The sequence below is a fragment of the Gorilla gorilla genome, chromosome 3 (assembly GCF_029281585.2).
Source record: "Gorilla gorilla gorilla isolate KB3781 chromosome 3, NHGRI_mGorGor1-v2.1_pri, whole genome shotgun sequence".
Taxonomy (NCBI): domain Eukaryota; kingdom Metazoa; phylum Chordata; class Mammalia; order Primates; family Hominidae; genus Gorilla; species Gorilla gorilla.
Genome location: NC_073227.2, coordinates 44,040,485 through 44,066,432, shown reverse-complemented (window position 1 = coordinate 44,066,432; position 25,948 = coordinate 44,040,485). Strand labels below are relative to the sequence as shown.

Genomic DNA, 25,948 nt, shown 5'->3' with positions numbered 1-25,948 from the left:
GATCATCTGATTTCCATGCTATTCACCCTATAGTTGCTAGAGATAATGAGACTGATTTGGATGGAAACTCCGATATGAAGTTTACCTTTCATCCTTCTGAAATTTCTAACTCACATGAAGAAAAGAGTTACTATGCAGGTATCCAAGTACAAGTTTTAAGGTTCACCCAACCCTATGATCCCATGTGGTTGCTTCTAGGGAAATATGCCTGTCTCTCCTAACAGAATCACAAACGTCATTTTTTAAAATCTTTAAATTCTTCTTCAAACCACTTCTGTTCTTTATTTTAATGTGCACTCTTCAAGTTTATTACAGGACAATAAAATGAATAATTTCCAATTAAGTTTCGCATCAACATTCATGCCCACTTTCCCATTTGCTTTTCAGCACTGTTTAAGGTCTCTGCCCATGAAATCTCTCCATTATTATGTCCTGCATGTTGTCGAGTTCACTGCTGAAATTCAATAAATATCAAATTATCATATTCATTCAATGGCAATTTGGAAAAACACTAACATGTGGTATAGTAAGATGCAAATCAGGCAGTATAGATTAATAGCAAGCATTTGGTTGACATCTCTAATCTCACATGGATTGAAACTAAAACTTTATTGCACTTCTCTGTGGTCCTCCATACTGCCAGCTGCCTTTCCTATAGATGTTCCCAACATATGAAAGGGAGTCTGAGCATTAACCCCCTGTTGCATACCAACAAGATGCAGATGATCATGCAATAATTTGCTCCCTTTTCAACTGAAGACCTAACTGTTGATATGACATGATGGAAAACCTCATTGTTATACATTGTTACGAATGTCTGTAATTACTTCTGCTATACAAGCAAGTGATTCATCTCGTCCATTCCATCACACTCAAAGGGGACCCAAGTGACATTTTGTTTTCCTGTCTTTGGTTTTCCCCAACTCATAGCAAGTGCCGAACTCTTTGGCTGAATCACAGGGAGCCTAGTTAGGACATTTAAAGTTTTATCATATCTTGTCTGTGGGGTGATAGTGACTGCTTTTGAGTGGGTTAAGGACAAGATATAAACAATAATGGAGAATGCCTTGGTAGCTATGTCCTGAATTGACTGATGACAAGGAGAGACTGGCAACACTGCATGGGACTTTATGATAAACACAAATCTAAAAAATTCAGAGAAAGGATGCCTATCTCAGAGATTTTCATATAGTTTCTTGGATTTTCTTCTCCACATATTACTCTCTGATGTTACCTGAAGACACCAATAGTATAGGGAACTCACAGGTTCTAAGTTTTCTCTTCTTACAACCTTGAAATGTAATACAATATGCCAAATCTCTGTTATCCTTGTTCACTGATCAAAATGAAATTTTGGAGGGGTTATCCGTTCCTCCTTCTGAACCCTTTAGTCTGAAGATAGTATTTTTTCTTAAACTTAAACTCTTACTTTCCCTATCACCACTTCTCTATCATGCACTCTGGAACGTGACTCTTCTCTGAGGATAATGCTTTCTGTGACTTTCTTGAGAAAAGACTCTTCTAGAAACTGTCTTGTGATGTGTAGTCGATGGCCTTGTAACCTCTATGTTTAATCTAAATGATTACTTCTTCACCTTCATGTAAATGTAATTGCTTTTTTGCATCAGCCTTAATACCTCTCCAGGCTGCCATCCTGTGAGTGCCTGCTCACTCCCCGCTCGCTGAAAGCATAAGTATCTGGCTTCCAGTCTTTCTTTTCCTGCCAAGTCCTGCCGTTATGTTGGGTAAGATTTACCCAACATCTTCATCTCTTAGTTTTTAATCTCTTTATGTCAAATTATCTTTTCTTCCACTTTATAACAGCCACCTACATGTATGGCTGTGATCCTTAAACATAAGTGTAGCTGGAATTTCGCCACCTCTTAAATTAACAAAATAATTGTAATCCCAATTGCAGAGAGCGGTTTAGTCTCCTTCCTAATCTACCTCTCCACTATAGTCATGCATCACATAATTATGTTTCAGTCAATGATGGACTGCATATACTACGATGGTCCCATAAGACCATATTACATATTTTTACTGAACCATTTCTATGTTTACATAGGTTTAGATACACAAACACTTACGGTTGTGCTACTATTGCCTACACTATTCAGTGCAGTACCATGCTGTGAAGGTGTGTGGCCTAGGAGAAATAGGCTATACTATATAGCCTAGGTGTAGTGATCTACAACATCTAGGTTTGTTTAAATGTACTCTGATGTTCACACAACAAAACTGTATAATGACTCATTTCTCAAAATGTATCTCCATCATTAGATTATGTATCATTAGATATTTATGACATCAACTCATAAACTCATTGTCATGCTCACCAGCGGTTCTCGTTTTTCTCTATCTACTTGAAATCACCAATTTTAGTTTCTTGTTCAATATATCACATATCCTATATTAGGCTGTTCTTGCATTGCTATTAAAAAATACCTGAGGCCGGGCGCTGTGGCTCACGCCTGTAATCCCAGCACTTTGGGAGGCCGAGGCGGGCGGATCACGAGGTCAGGAGATCGAGACCATCCTGGCTAACACAGTGAAACCCCGTCTCTACTAAAAAATACAAAAAAAAATTAGCCGGGCGTGGTGGCGGGCGCCTGTAGTCCCAGCTACGCGGGAGGCTGAGGCAGGAGAATGGCATGCACCCGGGAGGCGGAGCTTGCAGTGAGCCGAGATCGCGCCACTGCACTCCAGCCTGGGCGACAGAGCGAGACTCCGTCTCAAAAAAAAAAAAAAAAAAAATACCTGAGACTCGACAATTTTTAAGAAAATAGGTTGAATTGGCTTATGGTTCTGCAGCCTGTACAGGAAGCCTAGCAGCATCCACTTCTTGGGAGCCCTCTGGAAGCTTACAATCATGGCAGAAGGTGAACTGGACCTTTCATGTCATATGGTAAAATCAGGAGTGAAGGAGGCAGAGGTGCCACACAATTTTCAATGACCAGATCTCGTGATAACTCATTTGCTATTGTGATAACAGTACCAAGATGGTGGTACCAAACCATTCATGAGAAATCTGCTCCCGTGATTCAATCACCTCCCACCAGACCCCACCTCCAACACAGGGGATTACAATTGAACATGAGATTTGAATGGGGGACGAAGATCCAAATCATATTATATCCTATGATTTTTTTAAAAAAATTACGCTTTATTTTTAGTACACTTAACACTCTTGCCATGAACCTTCTATTTCACTTGATTGAAAAACAAAAAACACTGTTGACTTTATTTGACTGCTTGCAACTCATATGCACCTGGATGATGAAATCAGTACCAGTATAACTTTATGTACATTTATCTCCTTTCCGAATAGCTGCATAAGCACAATTCACAGGTACCTCTAACCTGTCATTTCCAAGGATACGTATCATCTTTCCTTCTTAACTGTTTCTTCTCATTTTTCTGATCTAATTGAATCACATGTGCATTCACCCAGTTTTTTAAACATCGGAAACTCTCCCTTTCCTTCTTGCAATCCATCTAATTAGTAATTAAGTTTTGTATATACCATCTTGTAAAAAGTTCTTGAATCATTCACTATTCCAAACTTTGTTAGCACTACCAAGGTCTAGGTCACCATTATATCTAACTTGAATGTCACAGCCACTTATTGACCTTCATGCCTTAGATATCATCTCCATCCAGGCATGCAACCAAAGGTGAACTTTCAAAAATCCAATTTCCATCACCCACTCTGCAGTCTAACCAGCAGTCTCGACTTATCCTCTGTTTCACTTTCTGTGGTTTCAGTTTTCTGCAGTCAACCATGGCCTGAAAATGTTTCCAGAAATAAACAAATCATAACTTTTAAATTGTGCATCATTCTGAGTAGGGTGATGAAATCTCATGCCATCCACTCCATCCCTCCCATCCCAGCACCCATTCTGCTTCTCAGCGTGAATTATTCCCTTACCCAGTGTTTCTGTGCTACATGTGCTAACCTGCCCATTAGTTGCTTAGTAGCCATCTCAGTTATCAGCTTGATTTACTTTTTTTAGGCGGGGGTGGGGGACTTGTTTTGCTCTTTTCATCCAGGATGGAGTGCAATGGCACAATCTCAGCTCACTGCAACCTCTGCCTCCCGAGTTCAAGCAATTCTCCTGCCTCAGCCTCCTGAGTAGCTGGGATTACAGCCATCCACCAACACACCTGGCTAATTTTTGTATTTTTAGTAGAGGCAGGGTTTCACTATGTTGACCAGGCTGGTTTTGAACTCCTGACCAGAGCTGATCTGCCCACCTTGGCCTCCCAAATTGCTGGGATTACAGGCATGAGCTGCCGCACCCTGTCTGATTGTCGTGGTATTATAATAACAGTGTTTGTGTTTAAGCCACCATTATTTTACCTAACAGTGGCCTTGAAATACAAGAATAGTGATGCTGGCATATAGATATTGTTATTCATCTCTTACTATGCCTAAATTATAAATTCAACTCTGTTATAGGTATGTATTTATAGGGGAAAAAAACATAGTATATATAGGGTTCGGCACTATCTGAGGTTTCAGACACCCACTGAGGGTCTTGGAACACAGCTCTCTTGCATAAGGAGAGACTGCTCTCTCCTAAGTTTGTCATGGGACTCAAGGAGAAACTATAACCTGTTCCTATATCTTATAACACCCAGTGACACCTTTTCCCTCCCTCTTTATAACCTATTTCTCACCACTCCTACCTTCACACTCTATAATTCAGTTCTTCATACACTATCTCATCTCATACCTTTTGTATTGGCCCTTTGATCTACCTTTGACTGTCTTCTTTCTTCTTTTCACCTAACACCTACATGTCATTCTTGTTGTGTAGGACCCAGGAACCCTTTCCCTGGGTCCACCCTTATGTATATACATATACATACACACAAAGACACATCTACAGTATAAGATGAGGAAAATTGTATCTGATATTCTTCCAGGTCAATCTTCCATCATAGCATGTATCACAATTCCTAAAATTGTTTGTAAGTTTTCTATTGTCTTTGTTAAACCAAAAGCTCTGTGAGATTTGAACTATGCCTGCTTTGTTTGCCATGTAACTTTGAGCTCCTAGTACATTGACAAAACTGAGCCTTAGTACATTAAAAGGGTTTATTTCAACGGAATAATAATGTGTGATATCCAACCATTAACAGTATATGATACATCAGCAAAATGCTGCTGTGCAGGAACAGCATCCCTTGAGTGATTGTGGTCTTCCTTGTAACTTCACTACTTATTCTACTACTGAACCAAGCATAATTAAAGATGAAAACAAGTGAACAGTATTGTGATAAAGGTAACTTTCTTTTATGACAATTTTTAAAAGATGTATTTTAAATATATACGCAAAGTATATTAAATCTTTCTATATTAGTTAGGACATAAATTCAACAGCTGTTATCAGAAATTGCCAAATCGTTTCCTAAACGATTTGACAGAATGTATTTCTCTTACCCCAAATTCCAAGCTGCTCTCCTCTGCCTAAATGCCATTTTTCTTTAGCTTGGCCCTCCCTAGGACGTTGACCTCATCCACATTGTTCAAAAAGATTCAACCCTATCTACCTTCAAGACAACAGGAAGGTGGAAAGAGTAAAACAGAAATCCTACCAATTATTTTCCAGAGTACATGCTAAAAGTTGCTCATCTCACTTCTGTTTATATGTGAATGACCAGGACTTAGTCACCTAGCCACATTTAGCTGCACAGGAGATTGATAAATATGGCCTTTATTTTAGGAAGTATATGCTCAGCTAATGTTCTCTTTAGATGGAACGTGGGAAAAGTTGACAATGGGAGAAAATAATCAGTCTTACTCATATTTGCATGAATATAAGTGTTCACACAATTTATTTGCTAAATACCTCAGATCAGATCATTGTGTGGTGGTGCTCTCATTTATAATGTAGGTCTGGAGGTATGTATTAACTTCATGATTTTTAGGCAGTTCTAATAAACATACATTTTACTTTTCAGCTGAGTTTTTTTTTTTTTGAGATATTGAGTGAGTTGTCTCTCATATTCTGTGAAGTATGGTGGTTGCAACAGTTCTACATTGCTGTTGGTCAAGTGCAGAGCCAGGTGCTTTGTAACAAATACCAAATATCTGAGCAAGTGGGTTGGGTTGACAATTTCTCATACAATATTGAGAACCCTAACGAACACCCAATTCAGCGTAGACCATTCCAACTCTTGAAACTCATGACCTCAGTCATGGTGCTCCGCAATAACTTTTGGGTCTTCTCTAACATAGGGACAAATAAGTGGCGAAGGCCCTGACATGACACTCTTCATGGCCACAATAATTTAGACTTAAAACATTTTAAACTTTGTATACTTTAAGTCACACACTGAAAAACTAAATAATTTTATTATAAACATGAAATTGTATACATTTCATATGTCATAAAAGTACAGTAAATACATTCAATACAATTTATGTACAATCAAAATGGACTTTATCATAGATACTATAATAGAAGAATTCAAATAATCATACATGATTTTTGTTATTATTTCTTCCTCTACCCCCAAATATCTTATTATTTCCAGTCACTGTCATCTCTTGCCTCCTCACCAGTCTTCCTGCTTCCGCCCTTTCTTCTTTTCACTCTGTTTCACTGCTCAGAAATCCCTTCAGCATAATAGCCAAAGTATACACACAAAGGTCTCTACAAAGTGTCTCGCAAGGTTTTGGTATGAACCCTTACCACTCTCTGACATCTTGCTACATTCTTCCTTCACTCACTACACTGCAGTCATGAGATTTACTGTCCCAGGGGTATAGGAAACACATTTCTCCCCAAGACCATTGCACATTCTGTTTCTTCTGCCTGGAAGATTCCACAGAAAGCTTTTTTTTTTTTTTTTTTTTTTTACCACTTTCTTAGGTCTTTGCTTAAATGTTGGTGCATAAAGTGCACAGTCTCTGATCACCATTTTTTGTAAAAGAGTAACTCCTCCCATCTCCCTTTCTCTCTTATTCTCCTTATCCTGGTGTGTTTTTCTCTGTTTCTCATCGTGACCTGACATACAGAATGGTTTAATTGTTTTCTGTCTCTTCCCCACAGTATGTAAGATGCATGAAGGAAAGAACTTAGTTTTTTGTTCAGTGCTGTCTCCTTAATGCCAAGAACAGTGATTGGCATACAGGAGGCTCTCTACATTTATTAAATACATAAGTGAATGAGTCTATCTCATTTAAAATGTGTCAACATTAATTATTTAATAAGAAATAAATATCCATTTTTCATTTTTATCTTGACATCAAATTGAATATATATATATATTTGAATATGAGTTTCATGAAAATTATGTGTCTATATATATATTTAAGTTTTCAACTGTCTCTTTATGTGCTGGGCTTCAGGATTTTCAGGCTTGTGCAATTTCAAATAGCATATGGTAAAACAAATGAGCATGGATTTGACACAATCTGACCTTTAAATGACAATGAGAGTGAAAGGGCAGAATGAATGTGGCCTTGTCAGACTTATGAGAATAGAAAATTTCTATCAGCCCCAGGAAGGTCAAAAAAAGTGTACCATAAATGGAATGAGGCTCCACCTGAAAGTTTTTCATTGAATAAGGGTGACAGACAGAGGTCTCTCAAAGAATATATAATGAGGATCATCCAAGTCATTCAAATTGAAGAATGGCCAAGAGGTTGTGTGATTTATCTCACATTTTCAAGCGAGGCATGTTCATTATGGAGAAATAATATATTTTTAACGTAACGCATGATCATGGTATAAAAATTCAAAGAGTATCAAAAAGTATAAAGTGCAAAGTCTTTTTTACCTGATGTACCCTTTAACTCTCTGATTCCCTTCCTCAAAGATAGCCATTGGTACTAATTAGTTTTATAAATTTCTAAAGATATTCTATGCAAACACAATTTGGATTATATTTCACTTAAAATTCTCTTAACTCTGAAAGATTTCAAGCACGCAAGAGCTATAAAGGATAATATAACAGACATCAATGTACATATCAAATAGATTTTATGAATAATAACATTTGTGCAAAATGCTTTAGATATATATTAAGAAGCAACACGTTAAACACAGTGGAAATCTCTACTGCTTTCATACTCTTCTATTCACAGAGGTAAACGTTATCCTGAAGCTTATGTGCATTTTTCCCAGTATATTTTTTCATATTCAAATGTACATATACACCCATAATAATATATAGTATTATATGGCTTTTTAAGTTTAAATAAGTCCTATTATACTATACATATTCTTTTGTAACTTGTTTGTTCACTAGAGATTTTAATTTCCAAAATTAATACTTACAGACATATGCCTGCAGTTCATTCATTTCAACTAACTACTATATAGTTTATGGCTTTTGCATGTACTCTAATGTGTGTATCTACTTGGCAGACTTTAAACTGATTTCTCGTTTTTCCATTTACAGACAATGCTATGATTTGCTCCTTAAACTTGCTTTCCTTTACACATATGCAATGTTTTTTTAGAGTTTTTCCATGGAAGCGGAATTGCTGGTTTGGAGGATATGTGCATATTTATTCCTGAGGTATATTGCCAAACGCTTCTTGGGATTTATCAAACATTTTACAACACTATCAATAATCTCTAAATATTTTTACATATTCTTGCCATTACTTGGATAGAGATTGAAAACATGGCCACAGCATATTGTAGCTTCTCACTTCAAGAGGTAGAATCTATTTTCCATCTATTGAATTTGGCTTGCTTACTGAGAATGATGGTTTCCAATTTCATCCATGTCCCTACAAAGGACATGAACTCATCAACTATCGCAAGAACAAAAAACCAAACACCGCATATTCTCACTCATAGGTGGGAATTGAACAATGAGATCACATGGACACAGGAAGGGGAATATCACACTCTGGGGACTGTTGTAGGGTGGGGGGAGGGGGGAGGGATAGCATTGGGAGATATACCTAATGCTAGATGACGAGTTAGTGGGTGCAGCGCACCAGCATGGCACATGTATACATATGTAACTAACCTGCACAATGTGCACATGTACCCTAAAACTTAAAGTGTAATAAAAATAAATAAATAAATAAATAAATGAATTTGGCTTGCTTTGCTAATAACAAACTTTGACCAGTAGAATGTGGTGGAAATCACATTCTGTGAGTTCCATAGCCTATTCCATGAATTACCTTGCAGATTTTGTCTTCTCCTATTTGGAACTCATATACCATATGTGAAGAATCCCAGCCTACCTTGCTGGAGAAAGATATAACTTACGAAGAAGAAAATGGATGTCACAGCCAACTGCCAGACATCTGAATAAGGTCACCTTGGGTCACTGAGCCCCAGTCAAACCATCAGATAAACACAACTGCATGAATGATCCCAAAGAAGAACAGAACTTCTTATCTGAGCATAGCCCACATTGCTCATCCTCAGTACTGTGAGCAAGTGATAGTTGTTTAAAGCACTGAGTTTAGGGATGCTTGTTATGCAACATAAAATTACTCAATAAACTTGATGTTGTTAGACATTTAACTTTGCTATACTGTTCAGGATCTTACTACCTATGAACATGTTATTCATCATTTATGTAAGCATTTTGAATATCTTTTATATCAGAGGAATGATTTCAGATATAAATCAATAGAATGAAATAAATATAGTATCCAAATAATAGTTTCTTAAATAAGAGGGAATAACTTTTCTTACATAACAAGAAATCTGGAAGTAAGCTGTTTTAAACATTGATTTGTGACTCAGTAACATCATGTCTTTATGTTAACATCTCTGTGTTTCCGCTAACACTTTTTTCATACTCAAAACTTTAACAGGTGCACATACCACATCTGCATACATTAAAAGCCTGGAGTGGCATGAAACAGAGCAATTTTCGTAGTGCACTATGGCCTATATGTTATAATAGGAAAACCTTTTTTTTCAAAGAAATCTTTCACACAGGGAGAGAGATGAGTCTCTCTTCCTCTTCTTACAAAGATACTAATTCCATCATGGGGCCCCATGCACATGACCTGATATAAACTTAATTATTTCTAAGGGCTCTGCCTCCAAGTATCATCACATTGGGAGGTTGGGGCTTGGGACTTCAACATATGAATTATGGGGAAACACAAACATTCAGTGTATAACAGATAGAGGATGAGGTATTTTATTTAAATAACATTTGTTACCTGGTTCTTGCTGACGTATAGAAAAGCTATTGAATTTCTGATTTTGGTATTATAATAACAATTTGCTGAATTTGTTTATTTGCTTTAATAATTTATAGAATTGTATGAATTTTATACAGATATTGATGTAAATTGTAATTAAGGACAACTGTGGCTCTTCTTTTCATTACCCCAATTTCTTTTCCTTGTTTTGTGGCACTATGAATAAAATATTGACTGGAAGAGGTGGTGGCAGTGGTTGCTACTTACATTTTCTTTCTTTCTTTCTTTCTTTCTTTCTTTCTTTCCTTCCTTCTTTCTTTTTCTTTCTTTCTTTCTTTCTTGAGATAGGGTCTCACTTTGTCACCTAGGCTTGAGTGTAATTGTACAATGTCAGCTCACTGCAGCTTCAACCTCTCTTGGCTCAAGATCCTTCCACCTCAGTCCCCCAAGTAGCTGGCACTACAGGCGCTCACCACCATGCTCAGCTCATTTTTTGTAGTTTTGGTGGAGATGGGGTTTCACCATGTTGCCCAGGCTGGCTTTGAACTCCTGGGCTCAAGCGATCTGCCTGCCTCAGCCTCCCAAAGGATTACAGGCGTGAGCCACCGTGCTCAGCCAGTTGCTACTTAATTTTATTCAACAGGTTGAGTTCCTACTGTTCTTGATAAGAAATCTGTTCTAACTTATTTAATGTTTTTGATGTAACTGCTGTCTCTTTCATTCATTAAGAGTCTCTGTCTTTGATGATTCAGTGTGGATTCTGTCATATATAAGTTTTTCCTATAATTACCTGTTATCAGAATTGGTGTTGTCCACCAATTATTGCCTTAAAATAATTGTATTATATTAAATCTCTGGGTAGGTTATTATTTTCTAATGTATGTTAACTCTCCTTCATATGAGGTCATTTCCTGCTATGATCTGTCATAGTTTTCTTAAATTCCACTTGCTCCATCAGCAAATATACTAACCTATCTTGATCTAAATCCATATATGCTACTTTCTTTCCTGTAATGTAAAATCTCACCTGCCCAAACACCCTGTATCCATAATTCTCCCTTTTCTTTCCATGCTCATGGTCTCTTCCTTTCTACTCTGTTATTTCAAGTGTCATTTAGGCATGGTAAAAATGTTGAAACCACATCATCACTCAACTAATTCCTCACTCTTTTTAGTAGATTCTGCTAGGGAGAGACATTTATACTAGCAGTAACCATTTATTATCCTCCTATTCTTTTGTGAGCTTATTCCAGAAAGGGTATTACATCATTTAGTTAAACGGCAGTCATGTACACAGAGCTATAGAAGCCACCGTATAAAATTCTAAATTTTGATAAGTTCCTTGGTCTTTTTCTGGTCTTCCTACCTTTTTTCACTGGTCATAGACAAGGGCCACACTTTTTAAAGGAGAATGTTTTGTATTCCTTAAAACCTAATGTTGATAATGCAACAAGAATAACCTTCATGGATAATAAAACTTCATTAGGCTACAAATATATTCAATATGTAACATACTCTACCTTTGTTAACTCTTTAAGTCTTTACAAGAACAGTCTATATTTCGTTGCTTCAAAAGGCATTATATTTACAAAACTTTAGACTATAATTTTATTTGTATATATTTTAATGCATGTTACCTACATAAAGTTTGGTAAAGCAGGCAAGACAATGCCATCTTCTCATGATGATTTTACAAAGCTTGATACCATGAGTTCTTGAAAAATGTATGTCTTCCACAGGAAAGAGCCGAGGTCAGAATGAGAAACACATCCCCACGGGAGTTCTGACCATCAGTAACATGAGTTAGCTGGTGTGCACTCTGCTCTGTAACCCTGGAATCTCCTTTCTACTCGGAGGGAACGAGATGTACAGCATGAAGAAGTATGCCCTTTGGAAATGTAAATGAATACAGTTAAGAGGCTACACTGCCCTTTGAAAGAGTTCTTCTGATCTCTTAGGAGCTTTACATTTAGAAGAACATGGATGGATGAGAAACTTGATGTGGACTGTAAGTGATTTTGCTGTAGATTTTATAAAGTTATACAAATGTGCAGGACAGGCTATGCAGAAAATATGTCTGTCACTTTTACATTGAACTATACAGACCCACTTACATACATATTGATAAAGCAAAAGCACATTCAACACTAAGTAAAGTTGAAAAATAATCAGTATTATAAAGATATCAAAGAAGACAGGTGGCTGGTTGGAGTCTTTAAGAAAACATGTTAAACAGGAAGAAATGGCATGTTTTCTACCAAAGCAAGTGTAATGTATTGACTTAAGGTCCAAGTTGTACCTGACAAGAATAAAATGTTTTAAAGTCATGAGACTAACACTTTTTGCTGAAGCAAAATTTTATGTCTAGAGAGTTTCCAAATGAAAACCATAACATTTTCTAAAGAGCCTAGAAATCACAACTGACATATGATGGAGAATAGTAGTCATTTTAATTTACACATTCTAAAAGTTTCAAATTAATAATTCATTGGAAATTATTTAATAATGACATACCATGAAAGAAATGTTGAGGCCATTTCCTTTATGATCATTCCACAATGCTTTAGATATTTTAGAATAATTGATAAATCTAACACATCCCTGCTTTAAATTGTGAAATAATAATGCATTATTATCATTAATAATTTTGAAAGTATTTTCACCCACATTAACTTGATAAGGAACTATTCTAAAGCTGATATCCATATCTTTTTCCCTGTGAAGACAGCAATATAGCTCTCTTGTGTTTCACTTTCCCTAATTCCACTAATATGCTGTGTTTACAACCTTTTAAAACTGTGATATATACTTCATATTCAAAAGGGGCATGTAATTATATGTATGATTTAAAGAATAATGATAATATAAATGCCTATATGTAGAATTATCAATATAAGGAGGAGAATGAGGGTGCACATTTGTAGGTGTTATGTGTTCTTCTCAAGCCATTGCGTTCCCTTCCTGCCAGAAGTGACTAATCATCACAGTCACTATCTCTAAACCATCAGTGTGCTCTGTGGGTGTTTCTAAGATTCTCTGGAAAAAGAGTTTGATGATAAAATAAGGCTGGGAAACTGAAGATGTGAGCTAGACTTTCAGGCAGACTTTGTCTACTGTAGAATTTACAGGACCTTAATATACTAATCAGAATTTAAATCTACATGCAATTTTATTTTTAAAAGTCTATTTTATTTTATAAAACATATTTTACAAAGTATTGTCCTAAGTGTTTTATCAAACATTTGTATAATTCATCATGAATTAAAGGTCAGACAAATACAGACGTTCCCTTATAAGACTTGAAAAACATGTAATGGTGGTTGAGGTTTTACAGTGGATGAGCAAAATGATGCTTCAGTAACAAAACTAAAAATCTCAGTAGCATAAAAGAGTAGAGTTATTTCTCACTCACAAGACAAGTCCATCGTAGGTTTGGTAGGGGTTCTTTTCTGAGCAGTCTTCACTTTGAGCCACTCTTTCTTGGACATTGCTGGATCAAGACACTTTTGATCAGACACAAAACAAAAGGCACAAGACACAGTTGACCTTAAAACCTCAACTACCATTAAATGTTCTTCAAGTCTTATAAGAAAATGTCTGTATTTGTCTGACCTTTAGTTCATTATGAATTATACAAAAGTTTGATAAAATACTTGGGCAATATTTTGTAAAACATGTTTGACACAAGGCACCAAGATATACAACACAATTCATTTGGCAGAACTAGTCAAACTGCTCCGCCCACAAAAGCCGGCCAGGAAATGCTATCTTACCATATATCCCGCAAGTCAGAGAGCTGGAAATATTTGGGGAAGAGGATTAATGATTATTCTTAGAGGCGAGGGGGAAGGCCATTAATCTATGTAAGGGGTTGAATTTGTGGGAAAGGCAAGAGGATTCATTAGGTCATTTGGTTTGAAAAAAGACTTAGGTCCCTCATGAATCTGATGAGGGAGCAGCAGGATGGCAACTGGGTGAGAGAATTGTTGTCTTTGATAAGCACAAATGTATCCAGTGCCTAAGAGGCTGGTGCTTGTATGTGAATCAGTGTCATTTCACATATGGAGGTAAAACTTGGACTGGGAAATGAGGCACTTGACACATCCATAAAATGTACAAATAGGCAGTAGATGGCTCCTTACTGGTCATAGGGGGTTGGTCAGGGTGACTCTGGAAAGCATGCTAATTCATAGTAGGACTAGACCGTTGTATAGAATTAGCAAGCTCATTTCTTTCTAGCCTTTCTTTATTTCTTTTCAATGATTTCAAATAGTATATATATGTAATATGTGATGTATATTTATTTATATTTTTTCTAAAAATGCTCACCTATGTCAGTTATATATCATATACAATATATAAAATATAATATATAGCATGTTATATAACATGTAATATTTAACACATGACAACATATAAATATATTTATTTATTTATAATGTTTTCTCTGAAAATACTCCCTGATTTCAGCTGTGCCTTTCACCAAAGGAGGAAATTACTGTTTGCCTTTGAATCAAAGGATGAAAAGAACTTTTGAGTACAGTATACAACTGAGGACCTATGTGATGTTAGCAACAAAAAATTAACAGAAGAGAACAACAAATCTCAAGGAAAAAGAGAAATTTAGTATGAAATAACCTTGAACATTTAGAAATTTTCCATTCATTATTCCACCCCCCCCACCCCCCCCAAAAAACAAGGAGCTTCTGAATTTTACTTCAACGAGAGAGGGACTTTCCTATATAGAATTGCCTTCTCCATCTGGGAAGAGTTCTTTTTTCATCCCCTGGCTTCTATCAGAACAGCATTGATGTTCTCAGTGAAATAAGAAGGTACCAACTGTTAAGATATTCCTTTAGAAAGTTTTGATGCTTTAAATAGACTTAGTGGACTCTGTAACTTCCTTTTTGTTAACTTTTATTTTATAATCAGGGGATAAATATGCAGATCTGATACAAAGGTATATTGTGTGATGTTGAGGTTTGGAGTGAATCTGTCACCCAGGTAGTGAACATAGTATCCAATCCTTACCCTCTCCCTTTATCCCCCCTCTTGTATTGCCCAGTGTCTGTTGTCCCAATTTTTATGACCAGACCATGTATATCCAATGTTTATCTCCCACATGTAATAACAAGCATGATTTGGTTATCTGTTTCTGTGTTAGTTTGCCTATATGTTGGTGCAAAAGACATGAAATCATTCTTTTTTATCGCTGCATAGTATTCCATGGTGTATATGTACCACATTTTAAAAATACAATCTACTGTTCATGGACACCTGGGTAGATTCTATGTATTTGTTATTGTGAATAATGCTGTGATGAACACATTGTTCTTTTTGGTAGAACAATTTATTTTCCTTTGAGTATATACTCGGTAATGAGATTGCTGAGTCAAATGGTAGTTCAATTCGTAGGGCTTGGAGAAATCTCCAAACTGCTCTCCACAGTGACTGAACTAGTTTACATTCTCAGCAGCAGTGTATGTGTTTCTTTTTTTCCAGAGCCTCACCAGCATATGTTATTTCTTGACTTTTTAACAAAAGCCATTCTTGTTGGTTTGAGATGGTATCTCACTGTGGTATTGATTTGTATTTCTCTGATGATTAATGACAATTAATATTTTTTCATATGCTTGTTGGTTGTATGTATGTTTTCTTTTGAGAAGTGTCTGCTCTTGTCCTTTGCCCAATTTTGAATAAGGTTATTTGTATTTTACTTGTTGATTTGTTAAAGTTTCTTATAGATTCTGGATAATAGACCTTTGTTGGGTGCATAGTTTGCAAATATTTTCTCTCATTCTTTAGGTTGTCTGTTTATTCCATTGATAGTTTCTCTTGCTCTGCAGAAACTCTTTAATTATGTCCTGTCATTAGCCAATTTTTGTTTTTGTTGTATAAATTTTTGTTTGAGGATTTGTCCATAAATTCTCTGCCAAGGCTGATACTGAGAAGGGTGCTTCCTAGGGTTTCTTCTAGGATTTTTATAGATTGAGGTTTTACATTTAAGTCTTTATCTTAAGTTAATTTTTTTGTGTATGGTGGTATGTAGGAATCCAGAGTAATACTTCTGCATATAGACATGCTAGCTATCCAAGGAGCATTTATTGAAGAAGAAGTCATTTCCCCATTGCTTATTTTTGTCATGTTTGTCGAAAATCAGATGGTTATAGGTATGTGGCTTTATTTCTGGGTTCTCTATTCTTTTCCTTTGGTCTATATGTCTGTTTTTGTACTAGTACCATGCTGTTTTGATTAGTGTAACCATATAGTATAGGCTGAAGTCAGGTAATGTGATGCCTCCAGATTTATTTTTTGCTTAGAATTACTTTGGCTATTTGGGCTCTTTTTGATTCCATACAAATTTTAGAATAGATTTTTTCTAATTTGTGAAAAAATGACATTAGTAATTTGATAGAAATAGCATTAAATCTGTAAATTGTTTTGGGCAGTATGGGTATTTTAGTGATGTTGATTCTTCCAATCCATAAGCTTGGGTCATTTCTCAATTTATTTGTGTTGTCTTTTATTACTTTCTTCAGTGTTTTGTAATTCTGCATGTAGAGATCCTTTACCTCTTTGGTTATCTGTATTTCTAGGCATTTCATTCTCTCTGTGGCAATTATGAAAGAGATTGCATTCTTGATTTGGCTCTCAACTTGAAAGTTATTGGAATATAGAACTGCTACTGATTTTTGTACACTGATTTTGCATCCAGGAACTTTGATTATGCCACTTTACTCTAACCTGGCTGACAGAGCAAGACTGTCTCTGAAAAACAAAACAAAACAAAAAAGAAATGAAAGCATAGTATATTTATGATTAATAACATTTAATATCATTGAGATTCAATGTCAGTTGAAATTACCCATTTATGGGCATATTGAAATATCTATGTAGATAGCCACTGAATTAGCCTAGGGCTCCTGTAACAAACATCTTCAAATTTGATGGCTTAAAAAGTGCTGAAATTGATTCTCTCATGCTTCGCGGGGTAAGAAGTCCTAATTAAAGGTTCAGCAAGTCTTTGCTTTCTCCAAAGAATATAGGAGATATCTTTGCTTGCCTCTTCCAATTTCTGGTAGCTTCAAACAATTTTTGGCTTGAGATGACATAGCTTCAATCTCTGCCTCCATTTTACATGAACTTTTCTTCTCCCTTCTCTCTCTGTCGTCTCTGTTTCATTTGTTTTTCTCATCCTTCTTATCAATGGATGTCTTCTCTGTTTTTAAGGAAACTTGTGTTTTGATTAAAGGCCCACCTGGATAATTTAGAATAATTTCAAGTTACTCTACTTAATTGCATCTACAAAGACTCTTCCCAAATAAAGTCATATTCACAGGTTCTAGGTGGAACCTAGAATATATTTCGGGGGCCACAATTCAACCCTCTACAAGTACCAAGCTAAATACATTTTACTTTGACATGGTTCCATGAAGTTTAGATATTTTATTCAAATTGATACAGCTACAGTGCTAATTTTAGTTTTATGTAACTCTCTCTCTTTTTTTCCTTTTTTAGAGAGAAGGACTCCTTCTGTCACCCAGGCTGAGGTGCAATGGCCTGATCACAGTTCACTGCAGCCTTGAATTCTTAGACTCAAGCTACTCATCCACCTAAGCCTCCCAAGTAGCTGGGACTACAGGCTCACACCACCTCACCTGGGTACTTTCTCTCTTTTAAAAATTTTATTTGTTATCTTTTTCAATTTTAATGAAAATTTTATACATATATATGTAATCCATCAGTTAATATAATTTGCTTGTATATGTTATATAAAAGGTCACTTCCTCTTGAATTTGCAAAATAGTTGTTTGCTTAGCATGAATGCCAACAATATTTTTTTAAATTTAAAGATAGCCTACTCTCATATAGAGCAGATTTTTTTAATATATAAAAATAATTCCAAATTTTATTTTATTTTCTGTTGCAAAGGCAAATAATCTTGGAAGTCTCTTTTAAAAGTTAAATCAATGCCATAATATACTCAAATTGTTACAAAGAACAGTCTATTGTAACACCCTGTGATTTACTGATAGCAATGAAGAGTGTGGACTTTGGGGCCAGGAATCCTTGCTTCAATTATTAGTTCTACTACACACTAACCACACGATCTTAGGCTAATGTCTTAACCTCATTTCCTATCTGCATAATTGCATAAGAATGCTATCAACTCATGAGTCAGTGCTCCTCAAGTGTTTATGACAGTGATAATGTATAATACAATAAGAACTCACCAAACGTTTAAGACACTATTTCTTAAAAATCAAGACAGTGAAAACTTCTTCCTTAGCTGTCCGTTTTTCTGCTACAGTAGGTTCAGAATTATTTTTCAGGTAGCCCTAGCCCTGTATAAGCTATTCATCTGACCTCTCTCAGAGGAGCTGGAATAGTTCTCTCTTCAGAACATGTCCATGTTGTGGTCCTTGGGTCCCCTAACCCTTCTCCCTTCTCATCTGTCAGTTAAGGCTTTGCCTTTAAATGCTAACATAGAGCTACATTTTAAGAGCCCATAATTCAATATGGAAACAAACTCCCTGGCACACTCTATTTCTTGAAAGATTATCAGAGAGAATCAACAATTGGAAGGAAGTGTTGCCGAGAAGCTAGTTGCATCAAATGGTTTCTCTACAGGAACTTTTGTAGAAATTGCACTTGCTTGTAATGCCACTGGTCTACCCTGAGAGACTCTTTTAAGAAAAAAGAGATCCTAAACCTTTGAAGATATTCACTCCATTACACAGCATCTTCTTTTTGAGAACCCTTAGGACACAACTTTTTTTCTGATACTAATATTAGAAATACTGTCACTTTACTGTATTTGGTGTTTGTCTTAAGGGCTATGTGAAAGACATGATTTACTAGATTTTCTTCCCTGAGTTTTCTGTTAAACAGCTTAGAGGCAAAATTGTGGTCAGTTTATGGCAAATGTATAGAATTGTATAATATAAAATTTTGACTAGCCTCATTTGTGGGTGGATTTTCATGTTTTATCTTGTATTTGCTTACTTTTCTTACCTTACTCAATTTATTCTATTTAGGTGTATTGTACATTTCTTATAAAGCCACCTGAATTTGTTTTTGGAACAATGTGACTTAGTATTTAATAACTATGTCACTTATAGTGAAAATTATAAGCCTCTTCATAATTTTATAAAGTACCATGGTATGTAACTAATAAAAAAGTAATAATTAAAATATAAATGTTCTGTTGTTGAGACGAAGTTTAAGGTATATTGGGAAAAAATGCAATTCAATTTTATAGGCTTTATCATACAACCAGTGAAATACACTTTTTGATTACATGTTAGTTTGGATTCTAAGAATTATTCATACAAAACATTTTAAACTGCTTGGAAATACAATAAAGGAAGAAAACTTAATGATATTTGGATTTTCTTTTCACAAAATTTTATTTCTTCAGAACATACAAATTGTTGCTGTACAGCTAAAGATTTTTCTATACATTTCTTAGAAATAAAATTATAAATGTCAAATGGCAATAATATACAAGGATAAGGTAAATCAAACATAACTTATTAGGGAAATTGATTTTTTATCAAGTGTTTCTCTTCAATTAAATTTCGCTGTGCCAAATTTAGGGTTAATATCACATAAAATATAATTTGTATGTTAATAGGAATATTTTAAGAAAAAATATGAGAGTATAGAGTTATGTGTTTTTTCTTATCCATTTTGCAAAAATGCTAAAGTGAGAAACTCAAGGAAATATGCTTCCTCAGAACCATAATTATATAAAGTGACTATCATAGTCTTCCTCCATAAACTGTGGATAAGTATTAATTTTAAAAGATGACATGACAAGTGAATCATAAGCAAAAAAGGTAGTTCCTTGTGTTGACATACATTTGTCGAAAGAAATTATCTTTCTTTTAGATCGTGCTCTTTGAGTACTCAGAAATGACAAGCATTTGTTACATATGTTCAGCTGACAATGAGTCAGTGTCACATGAAAGACAAGTAAAAAAATTGGATTAATTTTGTTATAAAGAGATTTACATTTTGCTATTTCTAACATGTCTTTTGGAGATTGATGAATACGAAATGAGATAAGAGAGCCCTTCAGAAACTACTATTGCTGAATATGGTAGAAAAATTGCTCTTGCTAGAAGATGTATCAAGTTTTTGTCAGGTAAAGCTAAGGAAAATTCTCTTGTGTTATCAACTAATCTTACCAGAGAGGGAATATTATGCAAGATGAATGACATTGCTTTCTCCCTCTCTCAGAAGTCAGGCGGTTGTGCACTATGCCAATCTAACAAGATTTCTGCACCTTCTTTTTATTTATTTACCAGCTTAGCTGTGAGTCTAAAATATTATCTGACATTTCCCATCCACTATGCTTCTTCTGGAAGATTTTCCCCATTTTAGATTAATTATTAAATATTTAATGACAACAATAAAACAATCTATTGAAGTTATTTGCTTTGCTAATTTTTTTTTTCATTTTTTTCCTGATTGAAATATCTAACAGTGAGTAGAAGATAACATGTGAATTCAAGGATTATGTATTCTGTTACTTTACCTGCTCAAAATCCAAAGCACATAACGTATGCTTTCTCATAGAATAGACCTTGTCTATGTCATTCATTGCCCAGGATTGTTGGTGCTCACTAAATGTGTGTTTAATGAATAAATATAATTCCTAATTCTTTGAAGTACATACTCTTCTGTTAACCATAATCTTGTTTTTTCTTCAATAGCCTTTATTGTTAGTGTTTACAATAGCACAAAATCACAAAACTCTAATTCTGTTTAATATTAATATGCTATGGATTTCATTAGTGTTTTGGTGAGCACAACACTTTCAATAAAAATCAACTTGGTGTGAAAACTCATTCCAAGAAAAACAAGAAGCCTAGACTTAAGTATACCAGAGTAAACAAACATTAGAAAGAAAATGCCCATTGCAAACAGCATATTTTTCAATCCCCATAGGAGGCATTTAGTGAAGTATTTCAGTGTCTTGACATAACATTTGAGAACATTTGGAACATTTGGAAGATCTTTGGATACTTTTTCTTTTTTTTTTTTTTTTGAGACGGAGTCTCACTCTGTCGCCCAGGCTGGAGTGCACTGGTGCAATCTAGGCTCACCGCCCCCCAGGTTCAAGCGATTCTCCTGCCTCTGCGTCCCAAGTAGCTGGGATTACAGGTGCCCACTACCTTACCTGGCTAATTTTTTGTAGTTTTAGTAGAGACAGTGTTTCACTTGTTGGCCAGGCTGGTCTCAAACTCCTCCCCTCCGTTGATCCGCCCACTTCAGCCTCCGGAAGTGCTGGGATTACAAGCATGAGCCACCGCGCCCCACGGATCTTTGCGTACTTGTAATAGCTGATCCGATAGTGATACCTCAGGGGGGAAGAAAAGATACATGCTTCAAACACCTTAGACTGTTAAAACAGATGAAAATGATTACAGTAAGTCATGTCATTCATTACCTAAAACCCTAAATGGCATATTTTTTTCCACATAGAATAGAATTCATGTTCCCTATCCTGGCCTGCAAAGCTTTCTGCACAGTCACTTGCCCTCAGTTTGCCTTCCACTTAGTCCTCATTGTAAAGCTCGCTCCTTTAGACAAACTCTGTTTGCTACAATGGGCCTCTTTGTAGTCCTCTAATGTTCTGAGTTCCTTTGAAGGAGCTGTTCTCCCTGCCTGTAATAACCTGCCTTAAGATTCTTTACCTAGTTTGCTACTTTTGATATTCACTTTTCAGTTTGAATGTTACTTTTTCAGCAAATCGCTTTTTGATCGTTCAATCTAAAGTAGACTTTCAATCCCTTTCCATTACATCAGCCTGTTGAATTTTTTTTTTGTCAATCCACATATGAACTACCTGATATATACATTCCTGTTTATTGCTTATCTCCTACTGTTACAACATATGCTTTCTCATAGCAGAGACCTTGTCTGTCATTCATTGCCCAGCATATTGCTGGTGCTCACTAAATATGTTTAATGAATAACTATAATCCCTAAATTATAAAAAGATAGCTATCTTGATATTATATAATTTGTGTAATAGGATCTCACTGTGTCTCTTTTAAATGATCAGTTGGGTTTATGGATAGAATTGTTGAAATCTCTCAGTTACATATAAGAAAATGTATCAAAATTTTTGTGTATTGCTGGAATAAACATTGTTGGATTTCTATACATATGAGTGGAATATAATTTACATCCCCTGATTCAATCTTTGGCTACATTTAGTATGTTCTGTAAATTTCAGGCTCTATCACTATTTTGTGGGTTTCTCCTATATGGCAGCTCTTGGCCTAAATGAGTCCACATATTTCAGTTCTACAGAGTAGTTAACATCATCTCATTTTATAAATGAATCTTAATGTAAGAAAATGGTATGCAATTCTTCCTGTTTCAGGGTTGTGATGTTCTATAATTTTATGTTTTCCTGGCATCCATTTTGAATATAGGTTTAACTTTCTTATATTAGAAACAGAGCTTATTCACTCTTGACACAGTTTCTAGTCTTGCATCTCCTCCCAAGTCCTCAAGTGTTGTCAATCCAGATATCTGGCTTATATAACCACCTCCTGGTGACCACCTCTCTCTGGGACATATAGGTACAACCTTCTTGACTGATTCCATAAACCCCCACAACCTTCATGGACTGGGAAGATAGGTAACCACCTTTCAGTCACAGTGTGACCACTTAGAGTACATGCCTGCTACCTCTAAAGCTACTTATTAGAACTCCCCTTGGGAGAGCTGCTTGGGTAATACCCTGGATCACAGTAAAGTCCTCCACCCATATATCCATCTCTTTCTGGTTCCCCACCTTGCTGATTGAGCATATTGTCCCCTGTGAACTTCCCATTGGCCCTTATCAGTCTCCATCTTCTCCCGTGGACCTGTGAGTAATAAACTGCTCCTGTAGTTTCATCTGTTTTTATTGTGTTGCCTCCTCTGGGTCTCACTTAGCTGACACATCCAAACCTAACTTTTCTCCCAGTCAAGAGGATATCTTGGCAGAAATAAACTAGACACAGGTCAGACAAGAGCAACAAGGGCATCTGCCAGTATAAACAAGTTTCCTGTGAGAGGGACACCTGGTCACCGGTCAAACACTCAGGCATCAGGCTGTCTGTCGGGTCAAAAAATATTTTGTGAAAGACACCTTGTAAACATCCATGACCAAATTCCCTGGAGGCCTGTCAGGGCAGGGTGAGAGTTTATAGCCACTCTCCAGAGAGACTTCTAGATAAAATCAGAGAGAAATCCAACAAAGGTGAAAGCTTTTTGCACAATATCAACAATCATTTCTTAAAAGTAAGGCACAATAAAAAAATCACTTTTTTTCTGCATATTGTCATGACAATAAATGTGAGACTAGAGTAAGAAAATTAAATCATTTATGTAAATTATAACAGATACTAATGCACATATGTCCCAAAGTTAAAAAATCAAGGTGAGGACATGATACTGAACAAAATATTATTAGTTAGGCTAAATAGAAAAATTGAGTTTGCTATCTGGAAACAAGGCAAATTTGTTTACTGGAAGAGAATTGGACTGGAGTAAAAATCAAAACCAATGTAACAAGGCAAACTCTAGCCAAGCAACAAAGAAAAAAAATTCCACTAGCTTTAACTTTTGAATCTGAAAGCAGTGTTGTAATGCAAGGTTGCACGATTATTTTTATATTGCTTTATTCCTTCATTAATGAGATATGGATAATCCATTTCTTATTAATCTTTTAGTACAGCTAAAAGGAAGGATTGAAGTGACATATTTGCTTTGATAGAGCAGATGTATGATTCAATTAGAATGACAAATACAGAGATGCAAAGTTATAGGTCATACTTGAAGACTGTGGTCTCCCTTAGTGAAAGTCAAAGTTCATATCTTGAAGATGGAAATTTGACCCTTGTTTAGAGAAGAAGCTCAGAGAGTCTATTATAAGTGATTTTTAAAATTAAATATCAGTTTTGTTTTATATAGAGACATAATTAGAAATATTTTAACACTATTTCTTCCTTTCTCCTGTGCTTCATATATACTAATTTAGTATAAAACAATTGAATCAAACATAATACAAGCAGTAAATATGTTCTTAAACAATATGTGTCAAGGAATAAAAAGTGGGGTAATATGCCTAAGACCTGCTTACATACTGTGTATATTCTAAAGTCACATTCATGACCATTTTATCTTTGTTTCAGGGATGTAGCTGGTAGAAACACAGATCCACTTATTAGAACTAATCACAACCACAGCATCAACTAATATGATTTTACCTGCTCTTTTCTTATATACCACTGTCACCAATGACTTCTTTCCTAGTGATGTGGTTCTAGCTAGTTTTTCTTAATAGAATAATTTTCCCCTTAAGCAGAAAGATATATGTTGAGATCATACAGACAAACAATTTCAGGTTGTAAATATGTAAGCAATTGTGTTTGACAGGCCCCCACAATAACTACAACATAGTATTCTCTTTACAGTGGGCATCATCATGATAGAAAAGGACCCTCTTTTCAATGTTCCAAAGCATAAAGCATAGAAAATAAAATAATAGTTTTCATGTAATTATTAAAGCATCTTTAGCTCCGTTTTCATTCTAATGTAATTAACATGTAACTGGATTTACTTAAGATCATAAATGTGTAATTGAAAGCGATTTACTCATGAAATGAGATGGCTCATTTGTTTATGAATAAACTCCGTATGTCAAGGTTGATCGTTCCATTTCATGTTTTAGCATTAGGATACAGGCAGAGTGTCTGTAGCCAGAGCAGTAACATTAAGTGAGACAAATATAAAAATGAATTTGTTGGTTCTGCAGTGAAAAATCAACTTAGAAATATTTATTCTAGGCACTGAATCCATTTTTGTATATCATACATTATAATTCGATATAAACCTTCATTTCAAATATCTATTTTTGTTTATTCCATACTACCTATGTTACCTTTGAGCAATGGTTCTCAAACTTGAGTGTGCATCAAGTATCAAGAGAGCTTGATAAAGCACAGACCTCTGTGGCATCCAGAGTTTCTGAACTTCTAGGTCTGAAGTGTGGCCCAAAACTGCATTTCTAACAACATCTCAGGAGATGCTGGTGCTTCTGGCTCAGGGACCAGAGTTCGAGAAACTGCTGTGGATAAATTTAATGTTTTGTCTCTCATCTATCTAACCTGTGAAATAACGATATTAAACTAAATGATTGTTCAACAAACATATATTAAGTGACTCGTGTGTCAAGTACTATGCTAGGCACGGCCCGTGCCTTTGAGAAGATCTCAGAGAAGAAAGTGATTAATCCTCCATGTGGTAGAATTGGGGAACACTTCATACTGGAGATGAAATGTTCAATGGCTTATTGGTTTTTGAAATAGTCTTTGATATAGTTTGAATATCTGTCTCCATGAAATCTCATGTTAAATTGTAATCTCAGTGTTGGAGACAGGATCTGGTGGGAGGTGTTTGGGTCAAGCGGGTTGGGGGGCTCTCTCATAGCTTGGCACTATCTTTATAGTAGTGAGTGAGTTCTCTCGAGGCCTGGTTGTTTACGTGTCACCACCTCCACTCTCTCTTGTTCTTGCTCTTGCCATGTGAGATGCATGCTCCCCCTTCACCTTAGGCCATAATTGTGAGTTTCCTGAGGCCTCCCCAGAAGCTGAGCAGATGCCAGTGTCATGCTTGTATATCCTGCAGAACCACGAGCAAATTAAACCTCCTTTCTTTAGAAATTACCAGTCTCAGGTATTCCTACAATCAACACAAAGAATGGCCTAATGCAGGCTTGTGGTAAAAAGTTAAATC

The 25,948-nt window shown here is 35.7% G+C and overlaps 1 long non-coding RNA gene across 5 annotated transcripts in view; it reads left to right on the top strand.

The window, feature by feature from the left end:
* LOC134758311 (uncharacterized) overlaps window positions 1-25,948 on the top strand; it is a 93,361-nt gene that overhangs the window by 28,321 nt on the left and 39,092 nt on the right. For 3 of the 5 annotated variants that reach the window (XR_010133362.1, XR_010133363.1, XR_010133364.1), the window contains exons 3-6: window positions 5,149-5,291; window positions 11,884-12,152; window positions 14,615-14,976; window positions 17,663-17,806. This is a non-coding gene — a long non-coding RNA (uncharacterized lncRNA). The remainder of the gene's footprint in view (window positions 1-5,148; window positions 5,292-11,883; window positions 12,153-14,614; window positions 14,977-17,662; window positions 17,807-25,948) is intronic. The other 2 variants (XR_010133361.1, XR_010133365.1) reach the window with 2 other exon arrangements.